Source organism: Cavia porcellus, unplaced genomic scaffold, assembly GCF_034190915.1.
Source record: "Cavia porcellus strain 051 isolate PalLab524CR breed Dunkin Hartley unplaced genomic scaffold, mCavPor4.1 scaffold_16, whole genome shotgun sequence".
NCBI classification, from domain to species: domain Eukaryota; kingdom Metazoa; phylum Chordata; class Mammalia; order Rodentia; family Caviidae; genus Cavia; species Cavia porcellus.
The window spans coordinates 34,089,430-34,114,221 of NW_026947499.1; the positions used below are offsets into that span (position 1 = coordinate 34,089,430).

General features: G+C 45.3%; 1 long non-coding RNA gene and 1 pseudogene across 1 annotated transcript; both read right to left on the reverse strand.

Annotated features, from left to right (window-relative positions):
- Window positions 1-328: 328 nt before the first annotated feature.
- Window positions 329-5,784, reverse strand: LOC134470821 (protein PHTF2-like; annotated as a pseudogene).
- Window positions 5,785-9,362: 3,578 nt separating this feature from the next.
- On the reverse strand, window positions 9,363-23,019 carry LOC134470708 (uncharacterized). The gene is made up of 2 exons (XR_010039807.1): window positions 22,460-23,019; window positions 9,363-9,598 (listed from the first exon to the last, which is right to left on the reverse strand). It is a non-coding gene; the product is annotated as an uncharacterized LOC134470708 (long non-coding RNA).
- Between the last annotated feature and the right edge of the window lie 1,773 nt (window positions 23,020-24,792).

Here is a 24,792-nt window from a genome sequence, read left to right on the forward strand (position 1 = left end):
AGCTCAGCAGCATAAGCACCTGCCTTGCAAGCAGGCGGTCGTGAGTTTGATCCTTGGTACTGATTTAAAAAAAAAAAAAAAAAAAAACACTGTCCAGTTCCAGTACTTTTTAAATATTCCCAACAGGAAATCTATACTGTTTAAACAGTAACTCCAAAGCTAGGCATGATGATGCAGGCCTGTAATCCCAGCATTTGGGAGTTGAAGCAGGAGGATTGTTGCAAATTCAAGACCAGCCTGAACTCCAAAGTGAACTCAAGCTCAACCTGAACTGCATCTCTGAAAATCAGAAGAAAAATAGTTTGCTGATGAGGTGCTGGAAGAAATCTTTGGGAAGAAGGCCATCTGAGCCAGTCCTGGATCAGAAACCCCGCTAAGTGGCAGAGACATCTGATGATAGCCTATGGGCTTGTGGGATGTGAGCAGAAGAACTGCACACTTACAAACAGAGAGGGACACAATCCAAAGGGGTCACGATGGTTGGGAAGCAGATGAGGCTCTGTGAGGAACTTAGTGAAGTCCAGCACCTGGGCCAACATGGAGAAGCAAAGGACAAGCAAGTGACTGAGTCTGATGCCCCTCACAGTTTAAAGCTTATCAAAGCCCCTCTCAGAGGCCACAGCATCCTGCAAATACCAGGGTATCTTACGGATGTGTGACCATTTTCCTGCCTGTTTCACTGCAACCTCTGCGATGTTATCCATAGCCAGCCTTTATCCTTCCAGCATTTTCACTGCCCAACACCTGCATCCTGAGGCAGCTCAAAGTCTATGTAGCATGACCCACACCTTGGCAGCAGAGCTGAAGCCCTAGGATCCACAGATTTCTTGTGAAAGGACGGTTTGAGGGTATCTGGCCACTTGCAGAAAGGCAACATGATTGGTCTCACTGCATTTAATGCGTCTTTATCTACCTACTCACTGTCTGTGCATCTGTGGGCTGACAAGGCTAGGCTGCATTTTGTCTTAGTGAAGACTCTGGAACGTAACAAAACTCCTGGCCCTAGGAAGAAGTTCTGTGTTTGTATGTCCTCACCAGACTTGTGTCTATAGCAGGTGGCAAAGAATAAAGTCTTCCTGCTCCTAGGGAGATCCAAGAGTGTACCACTACAGAAGCAAGCTGTGGTCTCTGCTCTGTAAGCAGTGAGCCGAGGTCTTCAGCCCAGCTCATCTCTCTAGCTTTTTCCACCTCTCCTGACATCTCCAGGCAGGTGCAAGGACCCTGGGTCCCCAGGACAGAACTCCCACCTGGCCATAGACATATATGACTTCTGTGTTGCTGGGCACTATAGCCCTGGAGTGTAAGGGAAGCCCTCTGGAAGTCTGCCGAGCATCTTTCCACTTTCACTTTTGATTCTGGAGGTACACAGGAAGAAATAGAAATGCAAGATTGGAGGGTCTCTCAGAGGGTCCTGTTGATAGAAACATATCTAAAACAAGGCATCACCTTCTCTCTGACATGTTCCTGTCATTCCCATCTAGATAGGTTATACCACCATCCAGGTGAGAAAGCTGACAGCTGCTCCTCAGCCTTTCCCTCAGGGTGAATCAGGGCTCAACTTCACTAACTGGATTAGTCCATTAATGAGCTCATAATTTGATGGCATTATAAAGGAAACAGGAGGTTGTCCTTGGGGACTGTTTCTGGCCCCCGCATTCTCGTCTCTCTCTCTGCTTCCCAGCTGCCATGAAGTGAGCAGCTTTCCTATGCCGTGCCCTTCTGCCATGATGTTTCTGCCCTCACCTTGGGACTAGAAGCAAAGGGACTAGAAGCTGACCATGGACCAAACCTTTAAAACCATGAACCAAAAGAAAGCTTTACTCCTTTGTTTTCCTCAAATAGTTGGTTGCAGTCTAAAAAGCTGACTAACAGTGTCATACAATATAGTGGGTTGAACAGTGATGCCCAAAATTTCATATCCACCCAGGCATGAACTTTGGATTTAAAATAAAAGGATGTACAGATGTAATTGAATTAAGGATCTCAGGATAACAATGTCATGAATTTAGGGTGGACCTAAATCCACTGACTGGTCTTCTTTTAAGAAGAGAAGGGGGACAGAGACATAAGGACAGAAGCCCACGGCAAGATGGAAGTAGACTGGAGTGATACACAAGCCAAGAACACCAGGAGAAACTGAAAGAGACAAGAAGGACTCTCCCCTAGAGCCAGCAGGAATCTGGCCCTGCTTCTCCCTCCATCTCAGACTTCTGCCACCACAACTGTGAAAGAATCCATTTTTGTTGTTTTAAGCCTCCAAGTTTGTATTATAATATTAGGACAGGATCAGGAAAGTGCTACACACAGTAAACCATGTTCACCACAGGAAACATGAGGACATACAGAAAAACAAAAGTGGGGGAAGCATGAATGTAGACAGTTCTTCCCCCAGAAACAACTACTGTGAACATTTTAGTGTGTGTGACAACAGAGCAGTATGTATTTCTAAAATGCAAATTCTCAAAATACTTTTTTGGTTTTGGCTTTCTTGTTGTTTTTTACTTTGTTTTATTTACTTGTTTGAGACAAAGTGGTGTTGTATAATCCAGGCTGGTCTTGAACTCATAATCCTCCTGCTTCAAGTCTCCCAGATGCTGGAATTACAGTATCTGGGAACTACCCACTATGCCTGGCTGGCAACTTCTGAAATACTTAAAACCATTTCCCACACCTACAGAATAACATCCAAACTTCTTAATAGAGCCTTTCCAGAGCTGGGCCTTTATGGAGCCTCTTCTCCTCCCACTCTGAGAAGCAGGGGTATGCACACCTGCCTGTGTGGCTTCTCCCAGCTGGCTGCAGGTCCCTGATGGAAATGGTCCTCCTCTGCAGCTGCCTGATGTGGCTGCTGGTAGACTCCTGTGATAATGGTAAGTAGAGCTACCCCATGATCCCTGAACTGAATAAATAGGTGGTTAAGCAGGCACTGAGGCTAAGTGCTAGGGAGGTGTGGCCTATTACAGGGGCGGAGCATCCAATTACCCATCTGAGGGACACTAGCCCCAGGCAGGATGAGCAACACTTAGGGGTCAGGCTACCTGTGAGGATTTGTAGCATTAGCTTTTCACCTGGAGGCCTCAGCCCCTCCCATTGGCTGCAGCAAGGTCTCTGAGAAACCTTTTAGTGTCCAGGCTCCATGTACCTTCCTAGCTCCCTGGACATGGCCACATGGCCAGGACCAGGCCAGTGCACAGTGCACAGGAGCATGAGGTACATGGCCAGCAGAGCACTTGTGTAAACAGCCGTCTCAGTATCTGGGACCCAGAGAAAACTTGGACCTTGAACTCCTGGAACACACCCTTGTTTCTATGCCCAGGATACCCTGGCAAGGAGCCCAGTGTGAAGGACTGGCTACCCAGAGTCACAGGGCCACTTCCTTCAGCAGCTTTTTCAGCTACAGTGCCATATGTCTGCCAGATTGGCCCTGTCCTCCCCTTACACACTGATTCTCTGGCAATGTTCTCTGGGATTGGGGGTGTTCAAGATATTTTAATGTACTAACTTTATTTTCTTAGGATTATTTAAATGAATTATGACAGCCAACCTTGGCAGTTTTTTTTTAATTAAAATAACTATTTTGGGCTAGGTGTGATAGTGCACACCTGTATGCCCAGCACTAGGCAGACTCAGGCAGATGGGTCACCATGAGTTTGAGGCCAATTTGGGCTACACAGCAAGATCCTGTCTCTAAAAATATAAATTAAATTAAATTAAAATAACTACTTTTTAAAAATCTGGGTCTCAGCTTTATCCCCCTTTATCAACTAAGAATATCTATGTTTAAAATTAAAATATAAAGAGTAAAATAAATATTAAAAAACAGTGAACAAATAAAAATAAATATAGGAATTGCACAAGACAATCTGATGTAAACACTTCAATTTCCCAGTGGAGAGTCTCAAAACTCAAGAGTCAGTGATTGCTTTCCCACAGCTTATCCACTGCGTGGATTCTGAAAGAGAGGTTACATCTTCCTCTCTCTGCTTTTTTTGTTTGTTTTCTTTTGTTTGGTTCCGGGGGATTGAACTCAAGTTTGCTAAGCAGGCACTTAGACCTCTGAGCTAAATCTCCAGCCCTGACTCTGTGTTGTTTTGTTTTGGAGGGTTTTTGAGTGGGGAGGACAGGATCTTACTACATAGCCCAGGCCGGCCTGGAACTCACAGAAATCCTCCTGCCTCGTATTCTGATTGTTGGGATTAGAGACATGTGCCATCATACCTGATTATTTTCCTTTTTCTGAAGCGTTATGATTTAGTTTTACACAGTTTTAAATTAAACTCAAGCAAGTTACTGATATGCCAGAAACAGCTGACAGGATGACAACCTGGGAGATTTATAAAGCAGTGGATTCATTATAAACCCATAAAATCTAAAGAGGCTGTCCAATTCCTTTTGTAGTTTAGTAGCCAGTGTAAAGACATTATTCACAGGCTGGAGATGTGGCTCAGTGGCACAAGTACTTGGCTGGCAGACACAATGTCGTGAATTTGATCCCTGACACCAAGACAAGATAGGGGCTGGAGCAGGTAGTCGTGAGTTCAATCCCTGGTACCGATAAAAAGGAAAAAGACCAAAAAAAAACCAAAAAACAAAAAATTATTCACTAGTGTCAGTCCCTCCTTTTTGTTAGGTATCTTCTCCATTTTCAAGTAGAGGTTTATTTGTTCAGAAGTAATATTGAGGTACTGCTTTTTAAAAAATCTTGTTTCTGGGGGCTGGAGGTTTAGCTCAGCGGCATAAGCGCCTGCCTTGGAAGCAGGCAGTCGGGAGTTCGATCCCTGGTACCAATAAAAAGGAAGAAGACAAAAAAAAAAAAAAAATCTTGTTTCTGACCGCAGGGTAACAAATCATAAGAGAAAAAGTATTAAGGAGATACACCAGATTACCAATCCCCAATCATAGTGACAATCAAGGAAGAGCTCATGGATGTGAAGCAGCTGAGGAAGACAGACAAATAGGGCTGGAGATTTAGCTCAGTGGTGTGAGTGCCTCCCTGGCAAGAACAAGGTCGAGAGTTCAACCCCCAGTACCACAAAAAAAAAAAAAAAAAAAACCCAGGCGAATAGAACTGAGATATGAAATAAAAAAAGCAGGTAAGATTATTATGTCAACTGGCCTCTGAGGACCTCAACAGTTAAATAGGAACAGAAAGCTAGCCATATTGTTATACTTTGTACTTTCTTCAACCAGAAATGAGGACCACCATATTTTCAAGTCCTCCCTGAAATTAATGTCCAATGAGTTTTTCCAAAAGAAATTGCTGTTTATAAGTTATTTCTGCTATGCAGAGCAAAAGAAAAAGAAAAGAAAATCCTTACTAGAGACACATAAACTATAAAACTTTCTATAACCTTAGAGAACCATAATGTCTTCACTAGAACCAAATCCAATCACATAAATTTCTGAAGCAGAATGTGCTGTGAGTTGTTACAAGTCTGTAGCTTGAGAGAGCCAAAAAACAACATTAAATACAAGTTTAAAGAGATTGTGCTTCCAAAATCTGGTATCCTAGTCTTGGTGTAGAGCTGTTTACTCATTTACTGTGTTCATTATCATTCCACTGACTTCAAATAGAGACATGTCTGCTTTTTTATAGTCATTGCTTTCCCACACAATAGTAATTAGTTTTCTAATCCCAGGTGAGAGCTATGGAGCTAGGGTAAATGACTCTGATAAAAAGGGTCATCTCTTTATTCCTTTTTCACACATAGGTCAATTCCAAGGATTTTCCACATCTGTCTCACTGCTACCAGATGAACAGCATTCTTCTTCTTCTTCTTCTTCTTCTTCTTCTTCTTTTTTTTTAATCGGTACCAGGGATCAAACTCACGACCTCTGCTTGCAAGGTAGGTGCTTATGCTGCTGAGCTAAATCCCCAGCCCCATGAACAGCATTCTGAAAAATGCTATGTCTTCCCACAATACATCTTTTGGACTTGTGCTCTCCGAATCCTATCTGGAACTTCAACAGCAAAAGCTTTAAACAGTACCCAATTTAGGCGCATCTTCATTAGGATAAAATACTATCTTTTGTTTTTGTTTTGTTTTGAGTCAGGGTCTCTCTATGCAGCTGAGGCTGACTTTGAACTCACTAGGTAGCACAGGCTGTCCTTAAACTTGTAGCGATCCTCATTCCTCAGCCTCCCAAATTCTGGGATTATAGGAGTGTGCCAACATACCAGGATAAAATGTTTTTAAGCACTGAAAAACATGAGGCAGAAGTGGTAGGGGTTGGGGTTCAGCTCAGCGGCATAAGCTTGCAAGCAGGCAGTCGTGAGTTCGATCCCCGGTACCAATTAAAAAAAAAAAAAGAAAGAAAGAAAAAGAAAAAGACAAAAAAAAGAAGTGGTGGCACACACTTGTAATCCTAGCACTCAGGAAGTTGAGGCAAAAGGACTGCTGTAAATTTGAGGACAGCCTGGGCTACATAGTGAGTTCAAGACCAGCCTGGACTACATAGTAAGACTCTGTCTCAAAACAACAAAAAATTAAAAATTAAAATAGAGCGAGGCATGGTGGCACACACGGTAATCCCTGTACTTGGGGGGCTGAGGCAAGAAGGTCACAGAGTGCAAGGTCAGCCTGGGCTACTTAGTGAGTTCAAGGCTAGCCTGCTTTGCATAGCAAGACCCTGTCTCAAAAGACAAAAACAAACAAATTAATGAGAGTAAAAACATGTAAAAGATTAACTAGCCAATTTCATCATTTAATTTTTTGTTTTGTTTTTTGAGCCAGAGATTCACTACAGAGTTCATTGCAGACTGGCCTTGACTTCACTATGTAGTTCAAACTGGCCTCAAATTCATGGTGATCCTCCTGCATTAGCCTCATGAGACACTTAAAATTGTAAGCTAATAGAATTTCAAAATCTAAGGTAAAGTTCCCTGAGAGCGAAGCTCAGCTCAACTCAGCTCAACTCCACACTCCATTGTCCAGAGCCCAGGCCACACAGACAGCACACTGTCAACCTGGGGGAAAGGAGGCAGCCCAGTTATGAAGCAAGTGTTCATTAAAGGGGAGCTCTCTTCTCCTGGTTTTTGGTTCTCAAAGCCCCTGTGAGGCAGTCTGATTTCTCAGCAGTGGTAGGTAGGCAAATGAGGGAAGACGTGGCAGGCTCAGAGGTCCTGATGACTTCTGGCTTGAGCGCCACCTATGAGGCTGTGAAACTCTGTTAAGATCCAAGTTCAGCTCTGGCTTTGACTCTATTAGGACCCACTGTCCCTGGGCACACGCCTACCCTGAAGCCTTAACCCACCTCAGCTCTGATTCTTCAGAAATGAGAAAGGAGCAACTCAGCTCTCTGTGGGAAGATGTTTGCCTCTGTTGTTTCCAGCCAGCACTAATGTCCTGAAATAGAATAGGGGAGATCATGATAGGTAGAAAGGACACAAGGAAATTGTGATTTTAAAATTTACTTTCAAGAAAATTGCTGCATCAAGATATAAAGTTATCCAAGATTATAGTGTCTTTTTCAGCCCTTGGCCTGTTTTCTTTCTAGGCTCACTCCTAAATTCCTCAGTCGTGTGTCCCCGTGTCCCCCCCCCCCCCCCGTGTTTTGAGACAGAGTCATTATATTGTTTAGTCTAGGCTGGCCTCAAACTCATGGCGATCCTCCTGCCTCAGCCTTCCAAGTGTTGGGATCACAGGCTTGCACCACCGTGCTCAGCTGAATTCCTGATCTTTATTTTTTTAAATAGCCCTCTTCTTTTATTTCCCAGAAAAATGTCATTCAACAGAAGCATGCAGGCAAGCCAGCTTCTTACCTGAAACTGAATTTTTCCCTCCTTTTTTTGGCCTCCCTGAGGACACACAAAGCCTTGGCCCAGAGAACAGTGGCAGATGCTAGATAAATGTCAATAACTAAAATAGACATCCCAGATCACCCATCTTGACAACACCCAAGACCACATAAATTATCTCCAACCCCAGACATCTTCCCTCATCTCTACTGGGAATTGGGTTATATCTGGAGTGAGGGTAGATTTTATCTACCTAGGGTTCATAAACTTTATACCAATAAAGAACTAGGGTTATGGGCCGGGGATTTAGCTCAGTGGCATAAGTGCCTGCCCGGCAGGCACAAGGTCCTGAGTTTGATTCTCAGTACAAAAAAAAAAAAAAAAAACAAACAAAAAAGAACTAGGGTTATAAGTTTAGAAGGAGAGACAAAATTACTTTATCAAAAAGAGGAAAGAAATGATGAAATAGACAGCTACCTTGTTGGAGTAATATAAGGAGCCTAGAGCCAGTGCTCGAGGGTCTTTGTTCTTATATGGTAAGAAAGGGACGCTATCCCTTAAGAGTTGTTATAACTTGATTGGCTCTGAGACCACTGATTTGGCCATTAACCCTCTACATTGTCTATATGCAAATCCTTAAATAAGCTTCTTTTTACCTTCTTTGTTTTATCAAGGTGATATCTGTGGAAATTTATAGCAAAGCCTTACAGTTAAGGCCAAGTTATCAATTAATGAAGGGATACATGTACATTTTAGTGTATTAACAGGGTGAGAAATAATAATACATATATATGTGTTTATAGATAGTTGTGTGAGTGTATATTTTATACACTAAATGAGAGGGAGCCTTTTGTGCCTAGAGTTGTGGTAAGCAGTGGGCAAGAAGCACACAGCGACCTGAGGTGAGAGGAGGAAGCTGAAACACAGACGCAGGTGAGACACAGCTGTTGTACCCCCAAAACAAGGCCCCAAGATGTTATTCAAGAAGAAGACATCTTATTTTAAAAAGAAAAAGAGCACTTTTATTTAAGTTGACACCAGCGACGCAGTACAGATGGAGTTTACAAACCTGTGCAAGTGGGTTAGAATTTTGACAGATTTTTATAGCGATTAAACCACAAAGTAAGGAGTGATATGAAGTGAGCAAGAATGCGGAAGGCCTCTGTTCCCTTCGCTTGGGTCAGAGGCCTCTCTCAGTTAGTGATTACCTCTTTCTTTCCTTAATTTACTGCCCTTGGTCTGCTAATTCCAGGAACATTTGTCTCTCATAAAGGGAACAAAGGTTGACACAGCAAACAGGTTACTAGGGTGAAGATGCATACAGAACAGTATGATGACCTGTCAGTTAATCTATAACTGTGTGGTTGGTGCTCCAGTCAATCTTTTTAACTTTGTATTTTAGGGGAGATTTTTTGTTTTGTTTTGTTTTTGTACTCACGACCTTGAGCTTGCCAGGCAGGCATTTAAGCCACTGAGCTAAATCCCGAGCCCCTGCATTTTAGTTTTTTAGCATTTTAGTACAACAACAGCTCTCCCCAAAAATTCTGCTTCTCTCAGTGATCACTCCCAATGCAGTGGTCTGATGAATGGAGTCTCCCACCTCCTCCTAGGCAACAAGCCCCAATTCTTTTTTTTTTTTTTTTGGTCTTTTTCTGCAACAACAGGCACAGAAGCCTCTCCAGGGTATCATCTTGTGTTTGGGGGGAACTCATCACACTCCATCCAGTGGCATCCAGTGGTTCAAAAATATAGTCTGTAAAGCTGGACATGGTAGTACACACCTGTAATTCCAGCATTTGAGAAGCTGAGGCAGAAGAATCACTGTGAGATCAAAGCCAGCCTGGGCAACACAGAGAGATCCTGTCTCAAAAACACCAAACCAAACAATATATATGAAGAGGGAGAGTATCTGTGGAAAGAACTCTGATTTGCATCCCCCCATAGGTCACCACCGTGGTTAGTTGCTTCCACAATTTAAAATTGTCTGTACTTGGCAATGATCTTTTTTTTTTTTTTTTTTTTTTTTTTTTGGTACCATGGATTGAATTTAGGACCTTGGGCTTGCCAAGTAAGGGATTACACTACTGAAAGGATTTTGGCCCAATTGGGACACTGTAAAACCTTGGAGGCGAAACCAAGGGGCTCTATCTTCCCCGCCCTTAGGAATTTACCTGTGGCACATTTCCCAATGGGCTACCTGTACATCACTAACGCCCCTCAGGCACCACCCCAAACCTAAGCTACATGTATGCCCCCACACCATGTGTCTGGCGGAGAGAATGCCAGCCCCTGGAGACCCTGGAGGGTTAGGTGGTCTCTCCCTGCATTCTTAAAATAAAGGTCACTTATATTTCATACTTCTTATCTTTTCAGCCACGCCAAAATTCTATCAACTACTGAGCTAAATCCCTGGTCCCACAATTTATGCCTCTTCAAATAAAAATAAAACTGCTGCCAGGCATGGTGGCACATGCCTGTAATCTCATTGCTTAGGAGGCTGAGGCAGGAGAATTGCCATGAATTCAATTCCAGCATGGGCTATACAAGCAAATTCAGAGCCAGCCTGCACTATATAGCGAGACCCCGTCAAAAAAAAAAAAAAAAAGCTGCTGACTTTCTTCTGTAGGCCAAAAATGTAGCCTATTACATCCATAGAAAGCCAAAGTGCCCTGGCCAGAGGGCAACCCCTAGGTCAGAGGCAAGCATATTTATGAAGTCACTCTGCCCCTACCACAAGCACCAGCACATTCATTCAGCACAGTGTTGCTGATAGATCCTGTGAACTTCTGTCTCTGTCCTGGAGGGGAAATGGTTTCTGTGGGTTTTGTTTGCATCCTCCTACTTTAAGGGCAGTTGGCCATCCTTGTGCCTGAAGGCTCATTTTAATTTCCCTTCCTGTGAAGCACCTTAGTTCAGGCTTCTCTATGAGTTTCTTGTTGCTGGACCAAATGGAGTGGCTTAGAACAGCACAAACCTGTTATCTTACAGCTCCAGAGGTCAAAAGTCAACATAAGTTTCTCTGGGCTGGGCCAGCAGGCAGTACCGCTTCCTGGAGGCTCCCCTGAGAGTCCATTTCTTTCCAGCTTCAGAAGCTGCCAACCCCACTAGCTCCAGGCTCCTTTCATCTGCCACCCTCCCCAGCAGAATGAACACAGCTATTCTCATTGCTGAAACCTTATTTAGAGAAGCAGAGCTCCCCTGGGATCCAGTTTTCCAGGACTCTTAGACATTATAAAATGTTTGTCTAAATAAAGTGCACAATCACTTTCTCCTAACAAAGCCATTCCAGCCCACCCAAGTATCCCTGCCAAATACAGCTCTTGCATAACAGGGTTTGTCTCAACCTCCATTCCCAGCTGGGGGCCCAGGCTTGGAGGAAGAGTGCTGGGGAGTCAGAAGGGCCCAGCCAAATGACAGTCTTCTGAGTGCTTCCATGGGTACCCTGGACTCCTACCAGCCCAGCAGTGAAGAGTGTGGTGACCTATCTGTGGGAGGCAGGTCTCAGAGTCCTTGAGTTACTGCCCTGAGGCCACCAGCTGATCACTACAGGATGGGAGGTGGCTGGGAGCTTGTTCTCCCCAACCCATCTGAATCTACTGTTCACTGCTTGCATCTGTCCAGGCTCTGAGGCCATATGGCTCCTACCTCAGTGGTATCTTTGTGAGAATTAGATAATGATGACCCTTCTTGGCTATCCCACTGACCAAGGTAAGGACCAGGCCCTTCAGGGTATAGTCTGGACATGGCCTCTGTTGACCCAAGCCAGGTGCCCTCAGTGGCCAGGCATTCTAGCTGTCTCCCTTCCTTCCCTGCAGAGTTTGTGATGTCACCTAGCTGCAGGCCAGGCCAGGAATGAGAAGGCTGTGGTGTCTCCTAGGGTCTCCAGGTTTCTGTATAGTGTAGCCTGGCTTGCACTATCAGGGCTGTTACTGGGGTTGGTGCTGCTTGGGTCACCTTCACAGGAGTGTCACCAAGAAGCTGTCCTGACATGGCCCCTTACTTGGTCAAAGAAAGATGGTTTGTGACTCCTGTGACTGCTGGGGCTCGCACACTGTTTCCTCCTATTGGTCTGGCCCAAGCAAAGGCTCCTAAAACCTCTGGCAGGAATGGGGTGGGGGGAAGAATCCCTGAGGTTTCCCTTTTCTTCTCCCTTTGGCCTAAAAGGGACAGTTGGGGCTGGGGATTTAGCTCAGCGGCATAAGTGCCTGCCTTGCTAGCATGCAGTTGTGAGTTCGATCCCTGGTACCAGTAAAAAAAAAAAAAAAAAAAAAAAAGGACAGTTGTCCCTGAAGGTCTCCTATAGGGTCTGTCTCCATGATGTGCCTTGGCCACTACCCTTCAAAGTCCACATCCTCCAAGAATCTCCCAGGTCTGCTGGCTCCTGGCTCTGACCTCACAGAGGTGGACTTTCTCGCAATAGGGCAGCTCCAGTGAGTATCATGTCAGATCAGTGCCACGACAATCTCAAGGGTCTCTTAAACCCACTCTGAGGTTAGTAGTGTTATGGGCTTACTGTATCCCACTGCTTGCCTCCTCTGCTAGCACTGCCTTTGCATGCTGGGCCTTCACCTCCATCCCTTATCAGCCTGAACAGCATCCTTCCTAAGCCCTTAGTAAACTTAGAACCAAGAAGTAGTCAAAGAAGTAGCTTTCATTTCTGATCAAATGAAAAATAAAATAAAGTAGATGAACCAAGTTCAGAACTGGCTTACGTCATGTGCCTTCTGAAAAACCACTGTTATTCTAACATGGTAATATCTGAAAAGAAAAGACAAGTAGGCGTGGAAGAAGCAGCCACCCAGATTCTATTTCCTGGTCCTGGCCACCAGTCAGAGTATTGTGCTGTGATTGGGCAGAATTGCCTCCTTGCCCAAGTGAGTGTGAGGACACAGGCCCAGAGGAGCCAGGAGGGAGAACCAGCCCCCAGGTAAGGGCTCATTATTGGGAGGGGACATGGAGTTAGTCTGGGGAACAAATGGGTCTTTGGAAAGGGAGGTTGAGGCTGGGGAGGGAGGGCAGACAGCAGGTTGAAGGCTGGAGCTTCGCCTTCCTCCATACCCACTCAAGGAGCCCCAGCCCCTTAGGCTTTTCCCTGGCAGCTCTCAGGCCCCCTGGGTACCTTAGGGCTCCACAGAGGAGTGAGGTAGGAGCTAGGAGCCAGGCAGCAGAGGAAACCAACTGGGGACAAGCAGGGCAGAGGTGGGGAGATTGTCTCTGAGGACCAAGGGAACAGAGGAGGAGGGCAAGGGCCAAGCCTGGAGTACTTGGTGGGCTGGAAGGACAGTAGAGGTCTCAAATCTTCCCAGACGACACAATTTTCCAAGGTGGGTCAAGAGATGAGAAGCTAGGAAGCCCCAGAAGGTTCACAGGCTGGCGCCAAAGGGAGTAATCACCATTCCACAAGCTATGGAGACCCTAGGGATAGTCAACTGGGGCTAGGGCTTGAAGGCGAGGTGACAGGAGTTGGCATTCCACCTACTTATTGCTGTCTAAGGCCCTGGGCTGAACTTCCTCCCCTGCTCCAACCCTCTGCAGCTGCTTTTGCAGTCAGAACCTTCAGGAAGCCACAGGGTGGGGCAGGTGGGGTTGCGGTTAGAGAACAGTTTTGGTGATCAACTCTGGTACACATCAGCCAGCACAGGAACCCTGAGGCTGGGAAGGGGCTCAGGCTAGGCTGAGAACCACTGGGGGTAATTCCCAGTCCTTGATCTTGAGCCTTTCCCTTGGTCTGCAGAGAAGGTCCTGAAACTGCAGAGTCAAGGCACGGACAGTGCTGTATGGATGCACGTAGAGTGGGCTGGGGCACCACCTGTGGGCTCTTGGGCCATCCACATTACCTCTTGGCTGGGTGGCCCCTTCAGGGCTGACCCTTGGGTTGGAATGTGTCATGATTTGGGGCTCCAGGGCTTGCAGGGAGACATGGTGAGGGACAGAAGATGACTTGGGTTTTCCTCCCAGCAGGAAAGGAAACCTCTCACTTGCCAAGATGGGTCAAGAACTATCTGCATTAAGTTTATCTGTGGTAAGAGTCAAAATTCTCACCTTAGGAAGGCCACACCCAATTGTCAGCTCCGGAGGACAAAAGCAGGACTCTCCACATCCCCAGTTAGCTGGAAGGATTCAGGTTGAGTAAAGGCCTCAGTGGCTTAGTCAACTGTTCCCGTTAGAGCTGAGACTCCAGGACACCTGATATGGGAGTGTCCCTAGCCTCAGCCCTAAAGCTCTCAGGGAACCTGAAGGATCTGTCAACTTCCATTTCCTGCTGAAGGAGCAGTGTCAGGGCCTCAGAGAAAACCGATTATTCAACCCTTGAGCCTCTCTGGGGCCTCCTGGCTCTCACTAAGACCACTCTGAGCATCTCCATGTGTCCTCCAGGCTCCCAAAAGCCTTGATAGAGGTTTCGATCTCTGACCTGTGGAAGGCTGGGCTCAAAAGGGCTAAGTCACTGTCCTGAAGCCACCAGCTGGTCACTACAGTTGGGAGAGGAGTTGAGGTCTGGCTGAGTTCTTCCTTTCTAGCAGGGGTCACTGTGTTTTTCTTTGATCCTGCCCCACTGTCCAATGGAGACTGGGCCCAGTCTCCTTCATGCCCACAGTCTGTAGGACAGGCATGGGGTCACCAAGGTCACCTGGCACATTCTTTTCCCATCCAGGCAGCTCCTGGAGTTTCTGCATCACTGATATGCTCAGGACCTGTCACGTGGCTTATTGGGGCAGGGGTGATTGTGGCTGTCACCGTCGTTGGTGCCGTCTATGTGGTGAAGTACATCAAAACGGTACAGGGGCAAGGCTGGACTAGGGGGCACGGGATCAGAGTGTACGGAGTAAAGTGAGGCCTGTGAAAGGTTGGAGCAGCCAAGTGAGCTTGGGAGGCCCAGTCCCCTTGCTCTCCCCTAACAGGCCCCTCTCTTGCAGCAGAATACGAAGAACAGCAATAAAAGAGACTAACAAGATCCTATCCTGGCCCCGGAGAAGTGAAGGCCACCCTCAGAAGAAATGGAATGTAATGAAATCTAAATTTACAGCAATATAAAGTTAGAGAGCAAAATAAGTAAAAAATTATGATTGCATTGCTACTGTGTGCCTGACTTTTTCCTAGGACCAGGCTCTGAATTCCAGGATTCTGGGCCCTTCAAGACTTGTCTGTAAGCCAGGGGTGGTGGTACAGGCCTGTAATCTTAGAACTCTGGAAAGATGAGGCAAGAGGGTCACAGACTTTGAGCCCTGCCTGGACAATTTAGTGACTTAGCAAGATTCTATCTCACAAAGAAAGAAAGAGGAGAGAGAGAGACAGAGGGACAGAGACAAAGAAAAAAAAGAAGAGGAAAAAGAAAAGGTCTGTGTTGTACCTCAGTGTGATGGCCCTGAGTTCAGTCTGGGTGGGGAGAAAGGCTAAAAAGAGAAAAGACAGAATGGAAATTAAGCTCCAGCATTAACTAGGTGGTCCCTGAGGTTTCCACTTCCTGTTGTTCTTGTCCTGAAAGGAAGAGCTCTCCATTAACCCCTGACTCCCTGCAGAGGCTGCAGGACAGGTCTGTGGGTGTCCTTGTCTGAAACCGGTTCTCCTTTTGCTTGTGATTCTCAAGAATAATGGTGAAATGTAGTAGAAAGGCCACATCCTGGGAAAGAATCACCAGAGCTGGCCCAGCACTGTTCTGGCCTCTATTGGGTAAGTAACAGGAAGGGACTGTGGGGACAGCTTGGGTACTCTCCCTTCCTCCCTAAAAAGCAGACTGTCCCTCAAAACTTTGGCCAGTAATCATGTGATCCCTAAGGTAAAAAAACAGGATAGGCTACCTGCAGGCTCCCTCCACAAAGACAAAAAGGAGGTTCACGCAGCAGAGTCCACCCACACAGCTTCCTGCTGTCCCTTGCTGTCACTCATAAGTAATAAGCTGCTTCAGTTTCTTTGCTGTGTATCGGCTCGGTGGACTCTATGCCCTCAAGCGTGGACAGGGGCACCATCCTTTCCCTCAGGACCTCTTTCCCAGCCTTCCCTGCTTTCCTTCACTCCTCAAATTTTGTCTGAGGATCTGAAAAGGTCACATCTGTTCTTAAAGTCCCCAGTCCTCAGGCTGCCAACCAACCTCTTACATATGGCAGATATGCCAGTTTGGGCCCCCTGTCAGGGTCCTAGTTCTGTTTCCCGTCTGCCCCCCACATCTCACCCACCTGCCACCACCAGGGACCTGTACTTAACTGACAGTCCATCTTGGTGTCCGCCCCACTCCCCACCCCTGCTCCCAGACAGCACCCCAGATGCTCATCAGCCTGTCTTCCCTGGTATGGGATATACAACAGCACCTGGGTGGGACCTCAAAAGGCCCCACTGGAGCTTGCTCTAGCCAGAGGATCGGCCACCACTGCCTAGAGTCAAAGGAAATTCGAAGATGCCACAGCCTTAGCGACAGCTTCCTAGCATTTAGGGGAGGCTGCCGTGTGGTGGAGGAAGCAAGTCGACTCCCTAGGAGCAGGGCACGGATGTGATGCTGTCTGGTGGATGTCTGGCTTTCTCCAGTTGGCCCTGAACTGAAAATTGGAGAAAAAAAAGTCTCAGCTGGGCATGGTGGTGCACACCTGTAATTCCAGCACTCTGGAAGGTGAGGCAGAATTGTAAGTTTGAGGCCAGCTAGGGCAATTCAGTGACTTAGTGAGACTTTATCTCAAAATTAAAAACAAATAAACAAACAAAACAAACAAACAGCATGGGAATGCAGCTCAGAGCAAAGGCCCTGAGTTCAATTCCCAGTACCAGTGGATGAGTGAGTAAATGAATGAATGAATGAAACCATTGGTCCTACTTTATTTTAAAAATATAAACAAAGCGGGCCTGGGGATTTAGCTCAGCAGCATAAGCACCTGCCTTGCAAGCAGGCGGCCGAGAGTTCAATCCCCAGTACCGGAAAAAAGAAAAAAAAAATATATATATGAACAAAGAAACTGAATGGTGTGTGCCCTCATCTGCCATTTATATAACAATACTTGGGCAGAAATTTCAAACTGTCAGGAAAAACAAGATTCAAGATATACTTATGTTAGGATTGAAAACAAATTCTGAGGAAGGAGAGCCATCTCTCATGCATGTGCATATAGGCCTGGGCTCATGGCATATTTGTAATTCAAGTCTGACCACACAGTCCCTGGACTATTATACATTTCTTTCTCACTATCAAAAGGCTAGGATGTTCCAACACTGAAAATACTGGATTGAGGAGCCAGGGATACAGCTCAGTGGCATAGCGCCAGCCTGGCAAGCTCAAGATCATGAGTTCGATTCCTGATACCAAAAACCAAAACAAAACAAAATAAACTGGATTCAGTCAGGCCTGGTTTCATATACTGGTAATCCCAGTATTTAGAAGGCTAAAGTAGGAGGATTGCTGAGAGTTTGAGGCCAGGCTGGCCACATAGTGAGATGCCTTTCTCAAGAAAAAATAACAAATAAATAAATAAATAAATAAATAATTTTTAAAATGTAGGAGTATGTATTGTGTGCCAACCTTGCATGATGGAGCCACAGAAAACGCCAGTGTTGATATAAAATACAGCAATGACTTTTTAAAATTACTATGCTTCATAATTAGCCTAGAGGTAGCCAGGTATAGTGGCTCATGCCTATAAACCCAGTACTAGGGAGGCTGAGGCAGGAGGATTGCTACAAGTTTGAGGTCAACCTGGGCTCCGCAGGGAGTTCAAGGCAAGTCTGGATTACATAGCAAAAACCTGTCTCAAAACAAAACAACAATAATAAACACACCTATACACAATTAGAGTAACAATTAACAAGTAGTTTAAATAATTAGTGATTTTAGTATAAAAAGTATCGAAAGTGATAGAACTGTGGGGGACCGGCGGCGGCTGAAAAGATAAGAAGTATGAAATATAAATGACCTTTATTTTAAGAATGCAGGGAGAGACACCCCCACACACACACACCCCCGCGGGGCATGGCATCTCCACCCTGGGGTCCGAGATCTCTCCCTGGAACACGTGGAGTGAGGCCCATAAGTAGCCTCGGCTTGGGATGGAACCCAAGGGGGGCATTAGGGATGCACAGGTAGCCCATTGGTCTTTGTTTGGTGCCAGAGGTAGATTCCTAAGGGTGGGAGAGATAAGAGCTCCTTGACTTTACCGGCTACAGTGTCCGGCTTGGGCCAAAACCCTTTCAGAAAGTATACAGGAAATACATGTCAAAACAACCAAGGCATATTGTAGTTTTACTTTCTGGTATTTGAAATTAATGATGTAGCCAGGCATGGTGGTGCATTCCTGTAAGCACAGCACTAAGGAGGCTGAAGCAGGAGGATCTTCGCAAGTTCAAGACCAGCCTGGGCTACAAAGTGAACTCAAGGTCAGCCTGAACTGCATAGTGAGACTCTGTCTCAAAAATAGAAAAATAAATACATTAATGATGTAGAAAAATTAAATTATGGGTGCCCATAACATTGACAGAATTTTTTTTTCACTTTTTTTTTTTTTTTTTTTTTTGTCTTTTTCATTTTTATTGGTACCAGGGATCAAACTCACGACCGCCTGCTTACAAGGCAGGTGCTTGTGCCGCTGAGCTAAATCCTCAGCTGAACTTTTTTTTTTTGAGACAGTGTTTTATTGTGTAGTCCAGTTTGGCCTTGAACTTGCTGTGTGTCCTCAGCTAGCTCAAACTCATGATCCTTTTGTCTCAGCCTCCAAAATCTGGGATTACTGGGATTATGCCACAACCATCAGGGCAATCTTAATATATTGCACCATATGTGCATACGTGTGTGTGTGTGTGTGTGTGTGTGTGTGTTGCTCAAGATGAAATCCAGAGCTTTATGTAAGATAGGCAAGCACTCTACCATCAAGCTACAGCCCTAAGCCCACTGTATGCCACTTTTTAAAACCCTACATTTCTTCCTCCTCCTCTTTTACCTCTTTTGTTTGGTTTCAGTTTTGGTTTTAGAAAGGATCTGGCTGTGTAGTCAGGTCAGCCTGGAATTCACTGTGCAGTCCATGATGATCTTGAACTCACACCTCCTGCCTCAGCTTCCTTCACATAGTACCCTGCCTTTTTCTTTTTGATTGGGATTTAATCCACAATACCATTAAACTCATCATTTTAGAGAATATAGTTCTTGGCCTTTAGTGTATTCACAAAGTGATTGAACCATCAGCCCTTGTTAGACCGGTGTCGCAAGGAAGACTCCAAGGGCCTCGCTCTCATGTAAGAACAATGGGGTTTTTATTTGTCCGTGTACACGGGGTCCTCCAAACAGGTGGAAACAGAGAACCCTGAGTTGGGGCAGGGCTGGTGTTTTTAAGGGGGAAAAACTGCAATGTAAGCATTTATTACAGAAGCCAATCATTACAGTTAGTGTGGAGCGGTGGGCATCTTATCTATCTGCTATTGGTCAGTTTATAAGGGGTGACCAGCAGGTCAGAGTTAATTAACTGTCTTTGTTCTGTACAACTTGTCTTTAAGACACCTGGTTTCTGTAGACTTGAGTCTGACATATTTTACAACCTTGATTAGCATAATGGCAGGCTCTATCTCTGAGTTCCCTGGCACAGCACATCCCCAGCATATCACAGCCACAGAGGTTGTTTTTATTTCTGCAGGACTGAGTTAGGACTGAGTCAGGAGGCCCAGTGCTGTTTCTAGCTGAGAAACAGCATCTTGTTTTTAACCTTTAAATTTCTGGTTCTACACCCTATTTCCAAAACTTTCTCATCATCCCCCAAAGAAGCCCAGTTTTACTGGCCTCAGCAACTATAGTACTAACCTACTTTCCATCCGTAAATGTATGCATTCCAGACATCTCATACAGGTGGACTCATACAATACATAGTCTTTTGTGCTAGTCTCTTTTCACTTTGTATTCATGTTTTCAGAGTTCATCTATCTAGTTGCATGTATCTGTACTTTCCTCCTATTTTGGTAGAGTATCATTCCTTTATAGGGAATATTACCATTAATTCCATTATAAAGATTAAGATCTCACTATAGGTAATTTTATCATTCATCATTTGATGAACACGCACATCACTTTTTTTTTGCTTGTTTTATTATTTTTGTTTTTGAGATAGGGTCTTGCTTTGTAGTTCAGATGGGCCTTGAACTTGTGATCTTCCTGCCTCAGCCTCCTAACCGCCTGAATTATAGGCAAGTGCCACCACACCTGGTGAGTCACTGCATATTTGTGATACTGTTATAAATAATTCATACTCTGAGAGGCTGAGGCAGAAAGATCACAAGTTCAAATCCAACCTAGCAACTTAGACTGTCTGTTATTGTTTGTGTCTAGTTATCTCCTCCAAGCTTCATGGGTCACAGAGGGCAGGCTTTTCAGAGGGAAAACATCTTAGATTACTCATCTTTTTTTTTTTTTTGTCTTTTTTGTTTTTATCCGTACCAGGGATCGAACTCACGACTGCCTGCTTGCAAGGCAGGCGCTTATGCCACTGAGCTAAATCCCCAGCCCCTAGATTACTCATCTTAAAGTACATCTCCAAGGACACATATATATCTCCAACCCCAAGTACTTCTTTAATAGGTAGCAGCATACAATATAAGGGATGAAAAAGAGGCTTGCTCCTTTCTTTTTGTTTTTGTCACTTTTGATGTCTTCCATACCATTAACTGCTGTCTCTGCCATGCTACCCTGCCTTGGAGCGAATCAATTATGGACTATGAGCTAAATCCTTCCTCCTTTAAGTGTCAAGTATTTTGTCCCAGCAACAAGAGAAAGGTAACCATGACACTATCTCAAAAAATAAATAAAAATTAAAAGAGCTATGCCAAGCATGGTGGCACACACCTGTAATCCCAGCACTCAGGAGGTTGAGGCAGGAGGATCAATGTGAGTTCAAGACCAGCCTGGACTACTACAAAGTGCGCTCAAGGCCATTTAACAAATGCATAACTAAATCCTGTCTCAAAAAGACAAAATTTAATTAATTAATTAATAAAGGGGCTAGGAATGTAGCTCCATGCAAAAAATCCTGAGTTCAATCCCCAGTGCAATATAAATAAATAAATAAACAAACAAACCCAGGTCTCCAACCCGACCATAGTGTGCCTCTCCATTTTTCGAGTGTGTAGTTCTTTAACTCTGCCTAAAGAGAAACTTGTCTTTGCCTCTCATTGGTGCATCTTAAAATTCCTTTTTCTGTGGCCAGAGTCAAGATTTGGCCATCTCTTTTTGGAGGAATTCTTTGGACCCTGTCCAGTGAGCAAGGCATCCTATGTTTAATACCACATCTTACAGACATTTCCTCAAAAAGGGAAAAATAAATTGTGAATCTGTCCCTTCAAGGAAAACAAAACAATATTTGTTGCCTATTATTCCTCTAGCTATTAAGCGAAGAAGTTAAAATTTTGAAAAATTTTTATCTGCTACCATTAGTTTCACAACTTCTTGACACTTTAAGAAATTTCTGAGATTGATGGCAATATTTGTGGGGGTTGTATAATTTGATCAGTATAATCATTTGATTGTATAATAAAATGTATTAACATAAGATCTGCATTAGTCAGTGAGTTCATATTTTCTAAAGACCAATGAATATTGTTATAAAACCACATTTGGGTAAAATGCAAAACAGACCAATGGATTTTAATGAAATAGAAAAAAAAAGTCCGTTGATGTCATTTTAGATCCCACACTGCAACTACCACCTGCGTTCTAGCTGTGGCACATGCCTGTAGCCTCAGTACTCTACGAGGCTGAAGGAGAATCAGGGGTTCGACCTGGATGGAGCCTCCAAGCGCCAAGCGTTCTAGGAAACCACTGACTGGAGCCATCTCTGTCCGCAGCGCTCTGGGCTGCTGGAGGGATAAGCACTTCGTGGCAGTGCGCGGCAGGCAGAGGCTGGACCAGGGGGCAAAAGCCGGACCAAAGAGGAAGGCTGGACTAATGAACGAGGTTGGCCAAATGGAAGAGGGTTGGAGCAAAGGTGAAAGCTGCTACGTGGTCAAGGGCGCTGCTGGGCGGCAAAGTCCAGTGGATTCAGTGTATAGACACTTTCATTCCCTCAGCTCACTCAGTAATCCATCGGTGGCCAAGAAGGATTTTAAGACAAACGCTCCAGCTTTCTCCTCAAGGAAGTCTGGAGGTCTCTGTTAACCCCCTACCCCCACTTCTGCCCTTCACTGTTGCCACTTCCCTTCCCCGCCCTGCAGTGGAACCCCGCCTAGAGCCTGAATCAATTATGCAGGTCCTGCAGATGCTCCGCCCTTCCGCGACAACACCCAATCCTGTACTGTCACCGCCATTTTAATGGCCGAACGGCTCCGCCCCTGCACGCCGATTGGGCGGGCCTTCCCCTCAGCTCTGCGCTCAGAAAATCCGGGAAAACGGAGTCACCCAAGGAATGGGTCTCCCGCCCTTCCCCCAATCCTGCTGCGCATGCTTGCCCTGTGACCAGTTAGAGGTGACCGCCAAGCCAAAGCTGGTCGAGAGGCCGAGGCTCCGTTGCCGGAGAGGGAAGGCCACGCTGTTGTCAGTGAGAACGGGCCGTCATCTGCCCAGGTCGCATGGCCTGGTGCTAGAAGAGCCCCGTGCTCTGCTCGTCGGGCGCTGGCTACTTCCGTCTCGGCCACCCATGATTCACCTCTTTTGGCCTCGCTCCTCCTCCCCGCCCAATCAGCCCCAAGACAAACTGACACCCCCAATCGGGAGCCGCCACATTCATCTGCTTTCCCATGACCATGTCTGCCTCACCCTGGAAGCACCCAACCTACCCTCTCCTCCAGTCTTTGAATCCCGAGATCCTTGCGTGTGGCAGAGTTGGAGACCTGAGTTCTGAGCGGAGGGGAGACGCCCTAGAGGTCGAGTTAGGAAGTGGCAGCATTAGTGCGAGAGGAACTGGAGCCCAGGGCCATTTGGGGACCGTCACACCGGAAAAGGGAAGAGGGGAGAACCAAGATTCTGAATTACGGTGCTTAGGGGAGAGTGATGCCTTACCTGAAATTCTCACTGTGGGATGCTGTGCATACTACAGAGTACAGTTCCTGGCCTATGGGGGGGGGGCAGCTATGGGTGGTTTTTTTTCCCCCCTCTAGCTGTGTTCTTAAATCTGTGAAGCTGTGCCTTCACACGTAAGTGGCACATCATCCCATCAGCAGTCCAGGCACAGCTCTCCAGGCACACACTGTACAGTGATAGGAGGAGCAGCTGCCATAATCCTTGGAATTGTGGAAACAACTACTGTCTTGATTACTTTTCTCTCGTTGCTGGGACAAAATACCCGACACCCTAAATTAAGGAAGGCAAGGTTTATTTAGCTCACAGTTTGTGGAGATTTCAGTCCATAATCAGCTGGCTCCAACGCAGGGTGGCATGGCACGTGGGCAACAGTTTAAGGTAGTAGCCAGCAAAAGCAGCCAGAGCAAAAGGGGTGGAGCAAGCCCCTTCCTCCCTTATATTGTAAGCAGGCTACCCACACCCGCCTCTTCTCAGGGCCTATGTAGTATTCACACCACCTCTGTGCGCTCCTCTTACACAGGATGAGAATATTTATAAAGTAAGGATCCTGGCTCCCCGCTGAGCCTCTCAGTTAAATTTCTAAACTTCTGAAGTTCACACACTGATCAACCATAACAACTACTTCACCCTTCTTAGCAACCTCTGCTAAATTTACCAGAATTCCCATTACATAAGTGAACCCAGCCCATAGAAAGTAAAGCATTTGTCCTGCTGGCTGAGGATGCAGATATTGGTGGACATTGGTATCTCCGGTGCCTAAAGAGGTAATTCTGTTGACCAACTTGAGGTACCATGTGAGGTTCCAGACTTCTTAAACCTCATAAGTAAGGGATTTGTACTATCTTCTTTTGGTTACCATAAGAAATTACCACAAATTTAGTAGCTTAAAACATAACTATCTTTTTAATTAATATTTAATTTTTATTGGTACGTTTGCTGTTGTAATGATAACATTTCTTGTGGGGAGTTGGTACATGTACATAACAGTTCTTAATATTTATTTATTTTAATCTTTTTGAGACAGGGTCTCTTTATGCAGTTCAGGCTGGCCTTGAGTTCACTTTGTAACCCAGTCATATCTGGAACTCCCAAGAGTCCTCCTCCAGCCTCAGTCTCCCAAATGCTGGGATTACAGGTATGAACCACCATGCCCAGTTGTCAATTTTTAAAAATCCTCTTTCCAGACAGCCCACAACATGGGAGAAAATGTTTGCCACCTATACCTCAGACAAAGGATTACTATCAAGAATATCTACAGAATTAAAAAAAATCAATCCTTCCAGATTTAAAGAACCAGTCCAAAAATGGGCATCTGAGATGAATTCACACTTCTCAGATAAAGAAATACAAACAGCAAATCAATATGTAAAAAAATGTTCAGCATCACTGATCATTTGAGAGATGCAAATTTAAAATAGCACTGAGAGTCCACCTCACTCCAGAAAGAATGACTATTATCAAGAAATTAAGCAATAAGATATACTGGAGGGGCTGTGGGGAATAAAGAATGCTTCTCTGTTGTCAGAAATGCAGACTGGTGCACCCACTGTGAAAATCAGTACAGAGATTCCTCAAAAAAACTAGGACTAGAGGTCCCATTCAATCCAGCTATTCCCTTTCTGAGTATCTTCCCAAAAGAATTAAAAACCTCAGCTGGGCGTGGTAGCTCATGCCTGCAATCCCAGCACTCAGGAGGCTGAGGCAGGAGGATCGTTTCGAGTTCGAGACCAGCCTGGGCTACAAAGTAAGCTCAAGGCCAGCCTGAACTGCATAGTGTGAGACCCTGTCTCAAGACAAAAAAAAAGAATTAAAACCTCATACTACAGTGATATATGTGCACCTATGTTTATAGCAGCACAATTTTTTATTTATGCTTCCATTTTACTGTTTTTAAGAAACTGCCACCTCAGTAGTCTTTTTTTGTGTGTGTGTGTCTTTTTTGAGATGGGGTCTCCCTATGCGGTTCAGGCTGGTCTTGTGCTCACTTTGTAGCCCAGGCTGATCTCAAACTCGAAAAGATCCTCCCACCTCAACCTCCCGAGTGCTTGGGATTATAGGCATGAGCACCACACCCGGCCACCTTAGTAGT